Here is a 6,810-nt window from a genome sequence, read left to right on the forward strand (position 1 = left end):
AAAGCCGCAACCACCTCGCCTCGCCTTGGCCGGGCCGGTGTCCGGGGGCGGGCGGGTGGCTCGGCTCCATCTGGAGAAAGCATTACGGGCCCGGCCTAATGCGATCCGCAAATGTGCTGCCGCTTCCGACCCGGGGCGGCGGCTCCCGGCTGCAGGGAGGGGGCCAGGCCCGGGGCCGCGCGCCCCTCGCCGGCTCGCTGGCCCCTGCGTCCGGGGCGCACGGCCTCCGCTCCCCGCGCCCACCTTCTGCGCCGCCGGGCACGTCGCCTCCCCCCACCACCTCCGCCCTTTAGGCGCTTGCGACCCGCGCGGCCAACCGGCGGGACCTCCCGGCTGCCTCCCCCCGTTTTACCTGGACCCCCCAAAGCTGAAAGTCCCCCCCAAAACACTCCAGAGGCCGCTCCGCCCGCGCAGAGCCGGGGACGTCCCTCCCCGCATCCTCCAGACCCAAGGAGTTTTTTTGGGGGGGAGGGTAGGGGGGGCCTAACATCAATATTTATTTTAAAAGTTTGAATTGTCTAAAATTGTCTAAAGTGTCCCCAACTTCTGAGAGACCCGCCCCGTCTTACCCGCTGGGTGGGGGAGCCCCCACCCGGCCCCCCCGCGCCCAGCACCCACCTGGCGCCGCGGATGCGTCCGGAACGGGGCAGCCTGGACGGCGCGGGCGAGACACGCGCTGGGGGGCGGGCGGCGGGCGGCCCCGCGGACACCCGGACACCCGGTGCGGACCCGGCTGGACCTTCCCCGACGCCGGCCTCCAGCCGCCGCGCCGCCGCCGGGAAGCGAACTGGGGCCGCGACGGGCCGCCCCGCCTCCCCGCCCCTCGGGGCGCGCGGCGCGGCGCTGGCGGGGACCCAGGGCGCAGGGCGCCGGGCGCGCGCGGCCACCTGCACCGCCGGCAAGTGCACGGCGCGCCCCGCGGGGTCGTCGGCGGGAAGGGACCGGAGGGGCCCGGCCGGGCGCCCGCAGACGCGGCTGGATCGCGCCCCCGCCCGCTTCCTGGAAGCCACTCCTCGCCGGGCCGGCCGCCAGGCGCGGTGCCAGAGCCGGGTCGCCGCCGGCGGGTGCGCTGGGAGAGGCGGGCGGCCGTGCGAGCCAGCCGGGCGCCCCGCCTCCGTCGGAGCCGGAGTGGGGATGCCGCCCCCCGCCCCCCCCCCGACCTCCGGCCCCCGCGGGCCCCCTCCGCCCGGGCGCCGGCTCCGCTCAGGCAGCCCAGCGACCACAGGACGCTTGCCCGGAACCGCTGGCTCCGTCCGCGCCCCGGGCCAGGCGTGAGCGAAGCCGGAGACCAGCGCCCCTCCGGGCGCAGCGCCCGGCACAGGGGCCGCGGGACTCCGGAGGGCTCGCCGCCCGCGTGCATCTGGCTGCCCGGGGCCAGGAACCGCCGAGCAGGGCCACCTCTTAGCCGGGCACCGGGAGCCGCTTGCATTTGAGCCGAGCTGGGCTGTGTAACTGTCTGCAACTGCCCCCATAGCGGGGCGCCCACGCCTGTGATTTGGGGGGAAATGGTGGCGGTGTCACCAGACAAGCAAGGGGTCCCGGCTGCCTGTCCCTCCCTGAGCCGATGCGGCAGAGACAGGCTGGCATTGTCTGTGAGCGTTGATGGCAATCCCGCCGGCAGCGTGGGGAGCAGCAGGTCACCCACAAACATCTGCTCTGCCCCCCACTATAGGCGGCTGCTTATACTGGGGAGAAGGACAGAGATGGCATGGGAAGGACGCAAAGGGTGGGCCAGGTGGGCGGTGCACAGGTAATGCGGGCTGGGGGTTTGCAAAGGCCTGTGGGTATGCAAAGGCTGGGGGTCTGCAAAGGCCTGTGGGTGTGCAAAGGCCTGGGGGTCTGCAAAGGCCTGTGGGTGTGCAAAGGCCTGGGGGTCTGCAAAGGCCTGTGGGTGTGCAAAGGCTGGGGGCCTTCTAAGGGCTGGTGACATGCAAAGACCTGGGGGCCCTGGTTTCTGCAACCAGGTTGTTATGTTTCCATGGTAACAGGCAGCTCCCGGGTGGGGAGATTGGGCTGCCCTTCCAGGTGAGCTCCCAGGTCCCAGTGCAACTCCCAGCCAGGCTAGAGGGCGCCTCCTCTACTCAGAACAGCACAATCGCGGTTAACCGAGCGTGATTCATATTTCTTATCATTCTAGCTGGCCCCCAATATTCTATTTCTACCGTATTAGGGTGAATTTCCTGTGGGCTTTGGAGGTGATGAGAACTAAGGCGAAACATCTGTCCCTGGCCTGGGGCCAGTCTCGGGGGCACAAAGCCAAGGGCAGGGGATTGCTCGGAAAGCCCCCTCTTCCTCCCTGCCACCCCCCCACCCTCCCTCCCGTGCCCTCACCCACGTGCCACAGTCAGCATTTCCTGGGGTGCGGAGTGTGTGCCAGGCACTGTGCCCACTTCCTATGCGCAGCTAGTTAGTGTGAGACATGCTCACCCGTCCGAATTCAGTGACAGACTCGGAGACAGAAGGATGGTGCCAAGGAGGTACAGGCTGGGGGTACAGGCACGTTTGGGGCAACCAGTGTGGCCTATTTATCTGGTCCCTCCTCTGGCTCCTCATTAGCTGAGTACTAGGGGGTCATCTAGGTCTGGCTGTCTCCTATTGGTCCATCTATATAAATAAAAGCCTAATATGCTAAGTGTCCAACCAATCGGTCGACTGTTCGGTCGACCACTTGACCAGCCGCTATGACGTGCACTGACGACCAGGGGGCAGACGCTCCAACCAGTGGGTTAGCTTGCTGTTGAGGTCCGGCCCATCAAGACTGGGTGAGACAGGCCGGACACACCCTGGAGCCCTCCTGCAGTCCCTCCCTGGCCTCTAAAATATTTCTTCTAATTAATTTCCTTTCGATGTGCACAAATTCATGCAACGGGCCTCTAGTCTTTAAAAAATTGGGGTGAGGCCTTTTCTAGTGGTTGCCACCTTCCCTTTCCACCCAGATGCTGGCCCATGCCCACAGTTCTTTGTTCCTGTATCCTCTTCCCTCCTCCCTATATTCTGTTGGCCCCTCAAGGAAATTCAGCAAATCCATCAAAAGCCGACCATGCTGGAGATGGATCCCAGAGGCCCACTTCCTACTGGTAGGAGCATCATTCCCATTTCCCCCCTGAGCACACGGAGGCTCAGGGGACCAATCGCCAGGACATAGTGAGATGCAAAGCCAGGATGGAGCCCAGAGCTTCTGATGGCGCCCTGTTGCCACATGTGTGCACCTGTGCACAGGTGAGTCTCTTTATTATTTATTTACTAGAGGCCCAGTGCACGAAATTCGTGCATGGGTGGGGTCCCTAGCGGCTGCCGGCTGCTGGCCAGGGCCTCCCTTCCCCCAGCTGCCTGCTGCCACCACCGGGCCCGGGCCCTCCCTTAGCACCCGCCTTGGCCTGGCGCCACCTGCTCACCTGCTCCACCATCCCATGGTCCCACTCTCGTCGCTGCTGCCAGCGCCATGTGGCTGACGCCCGCCATATTCTGCACCGCCCCCTGGTGGTCAGTGCATGTCTAACTCCCTCTCGGTTGAACTCCCACCCATGCGGACAATTTGCATATTAGCCTTTTATTGCATAGGATGCACACACACACACACACACACACACACACTGAGTGGCCAGATTATGATGACCACCCCATCAGTACTTCATTGACGCTTCCAAAAATACTGAATATTGAAAACTTCCTAAGCAAATACTCTCCAGGTTTCATCATCATCATCATTATTATTATTATTATTATTTGTATAACTAATTGACTTCATTGTACTGATGGGGTGGTCATAATAATCTGGCCACTCATTATATATAGAGAGATATAGATATAGATATATAAATAGATAGATTTTAGAGAGGAAGGGAGAGGGAGAGAAAGAAGCATCAATGATGAGAGAGAATCCTTGATCGGCTGCCTCCTGCACGCCCCCTATTGGGGATCAGGCCCACAACCCCGGGCATGTTACCTGGCCTGGGATCAAACCCAGGACCCCTCAGTCCGCAGGCCGACGCTCTATCCACTGAGCCAAACCCGTTAGGGCCAGGTGAGCCTCTTCAGTCACCATACTTACGTTCTACAATCTGCTTGAACTTGTGAGCAGGGGAAATACTGGGTCTGCTTCCTGCCAGCCTCTGGCCACAACATTTCTTGTTGGCAAATCCATACGTAACCTTATTGGTTGTTGTTTCTCTTTCAAAACACCTTCTTTCGCCCAGCTGGTGTGGCTCAGTGGTTGAGTGCCGACCTATGAGCCAGGAGGTCACGGTTCGATTCCCGGTCAGGGCACATGCTTGGGTTGTGCGCTCGATGCCCAGTGGGCGACATGCAGGAGGCAGCCGATCCATGATGCTCTCTCATCATGGATGTTTCTCTCTCTCTCTCTCTCCCTTCCTCTCTGAAATCAATTTAAAAAAGAAAAAAAGAAAGCCCGCCCTGGCTATCACGGGGTCTGCTGCAAAAACCACATGAATATTCAAGGTGAAATGGAGAACTCAAAGGGACATTATGCTCTGAGTGGCGGCTGCGCTGAGCGGAGCTCCCAGCGCCGCCCTGGGGAAGGCGCCGAGAAGGCCTCTGAGCGGGCTGGCTGGGGCATCGCCGCGCTGTGATGTCAGGGCAGACCACGGCTCCCCGGGGCGTCCTGTCTCTTTCCCCCTGGGCAGTTTATTATTATTAATTTTCAATCCTCACCCGAGGATATTTTTCCATTGCTTTTTTTTATGGAGAGTGTAAGAGAGAGGGAGAGACAGAGAGAAACATCGATGTGAGAGAGACACATCCATGGGTTGCCTCCTGCAAGAGTCCGACCAGGGCCCGGGGCCAGGGAGGAGCTTGCAACCGAGGTACGTGCCCTTGGCCGGAATCAAACCCGGGACCCTTCAATCCACAGGCCGATGCTCTAGCCACTGAGCCACACCGGCCAGGGCTTCCCTGGGCGGTTCAGATTCCACAGCCAGCCCCCTCCCGGGAGTGCCTCAAGTTAAGGATGGAGGCCAGAACTGAGTCTTTGGCTCGCACACGGTCTGTGGCCAGGCCTGGACCGGTGGTGAGCTTTTTTTGTTGTTTAACTCTTACTTAGGCCATCTTTTATTTTTTCATTTTATTTTTTAAATATATTTTATTGATTTCAGAGAAGAAGGGAGAGGGAGAGATAGACACATCCATGATGAGAGAGAATCACGGATCAGCTGCCTCCTGCACACCCCACACTGGGGATCGAGCCCGAAACCTGGGCATGTGCCCTGACCAGGAATCGAACCAGGTACCCTGCAGTCCGCAGGCCGACGCTCTATCCACTGAACCACACTAGCCAGGGCTGGTGGTGGGTTTTTTGACTATAGCATCAGAGTTCTCTACACTCACCTTCTGTCCTTTTTTCTTTTTTATTTTAATACATCTTTATTGATTTTTTTACAATATACAAAATAAATCTATTACCAGATTGTAGATACAAAATAATCAGCCATTTACATGCAATAAACATTAATATTTCAGGGGGAAAAATTTAAATATAGTAATATTACCGAAACTGCACTAACACAGTATAATATCACAGAAGTTGCAGGAAATAGTAAAAATCTGCAAATAACAGGATTACTTCTATTATATTCCACATATGAGTGAGATCATGTGAAAGTTATCTTTCTCCGACTGCCTTATTTCACTTAGCATCATGCTCTCCAGGTCCCTCCATGCTGTTGCCAATGGTAAGAGTTCCTTCTTTTTCACAGCAGCGTAGTATTCCGTGGTGTAGATGGACCACAGTTTTCTAATCCGCTCGTCTGCTGATGGGCAGTTGGGCTGTTTCCAGATCTTAGCAGTTGTAAATGGTGCTGCTATGGACACAGGGGCACGTATGTCCTTTCTGATGGGTGTTTCTGGTTTCTTGGGATAGATTCCTAGAAGTTCACCTACTGTCTTGAGGGCCAGGAGACAGGGTCTTGTCAAGGGCAGAGTGCGATGAGGTCAAAGGCAGCAGCAGAATGGTTCCCATGGAGACCATTCTCTCCACATTCTGGGGCTCCTGTCATCTTGAGCCTCACGGAGCCGGTTGGCAACCCGCTGGGCCAGCAGGAAGGCGGGGCCTCCGTCCGGCTCTGGGCGGTGCCGTCTCTTCTGCTTCCTGTCCTGACCATCTTTTTCTTTTTTAAAAAAATATATTTTTTTTATTGATTTCAGAGAGGAAGAGAGAGGGAGAGAGAGAGAGAAACATCCATGATGAGAGAGAATCATGGATCGGCTGCCTCCTGCACACCCCCCACTGGGGACCAAGCCCACAACCCGGGCATGTGCCCTTGACCGGAATCAAACCTGGGACCCTTCAGTCCGCAGGCCGACGCCCTATCCACTGACCCCAACTGGCTAGGGCCGTGGGCGGCAAACTGCGGCTCGAGAGCCACAGGCGGCTCTTTGGCCCCTTGAGTGTGGCTCTTCCACAAAATACCACGCGGGCGATCACGTACAGTGCGATCGAAACTTCGTGGCCCGTGCGCAGAAGTCGGCTTTCGGCCTGGGCGGGTCTATTTTGAAGAAGTGCTGTTGATATTTGGCTCTGTTGACTAATGAGTTTGCTGACCACTGGGCGAGGCCATGACCTAGCCTTGGACCTCAGCTCACTCTGCTCTGGACGAGACCGTATCTCCTGCCGCTCAGGACAGAAGGTGAGGCCCTGGCCAAGCGTGTCCCACTCAGAGGCCAGGATGGGCTGCAAAAGAACAGAAGCTTCCATTTCCATAGAAACGTAGGTTTGTTCCGATGGAGACGTGCTGAATGCAAAGGGCTGAAATGAATGCGTCATTGTCAACATAAAAATAACAGAACATTTTAATA

The 6,810-nt window shown here is 58.0% G+C and overlaps 1 protein-coding gene across 7 annotated transcripts in view; it reads right to left on the bottom strand.

The window, feature by feature from the left end:
• The window catches only part of ADAMTSL3 (ADAMTS like 3), a 100,643-nt gene extending 99,641 nt beyond the window's left edge, over positions 1 to 1,002 (bottom strand). For all 7 annotated transcript variants that reach the window (XR_009450346.1, XR_009450347.1, XR_009450348.1 and 4 more), the window contains exon 1: positions 619 to 1,002. The gene's annotated coding sequence lies outside the window, so the exon portion shown is untranslated. The remainder of the gene's footprint in view (positions 1 to 618) is intronic.
• Positions 1,003 to 6,810: the final 5,808 nt, after the last annotated feature.

Source organism: Myotis daubentonii, chromosome 21 (assembly GCF_963259705.1).
Source record: "Myotis daubentonii chromosome 21, mMyoDau2.1, whole genome shotgun sequence".
In the NCBI taxonomy this organism is placed as follows: domain Eukaryota; kingdom Metazoa; phylum Chordata; class Mammalia; order Chiroptera; family Vespertilionidae; genus Myotis; species Myotis daubentonii.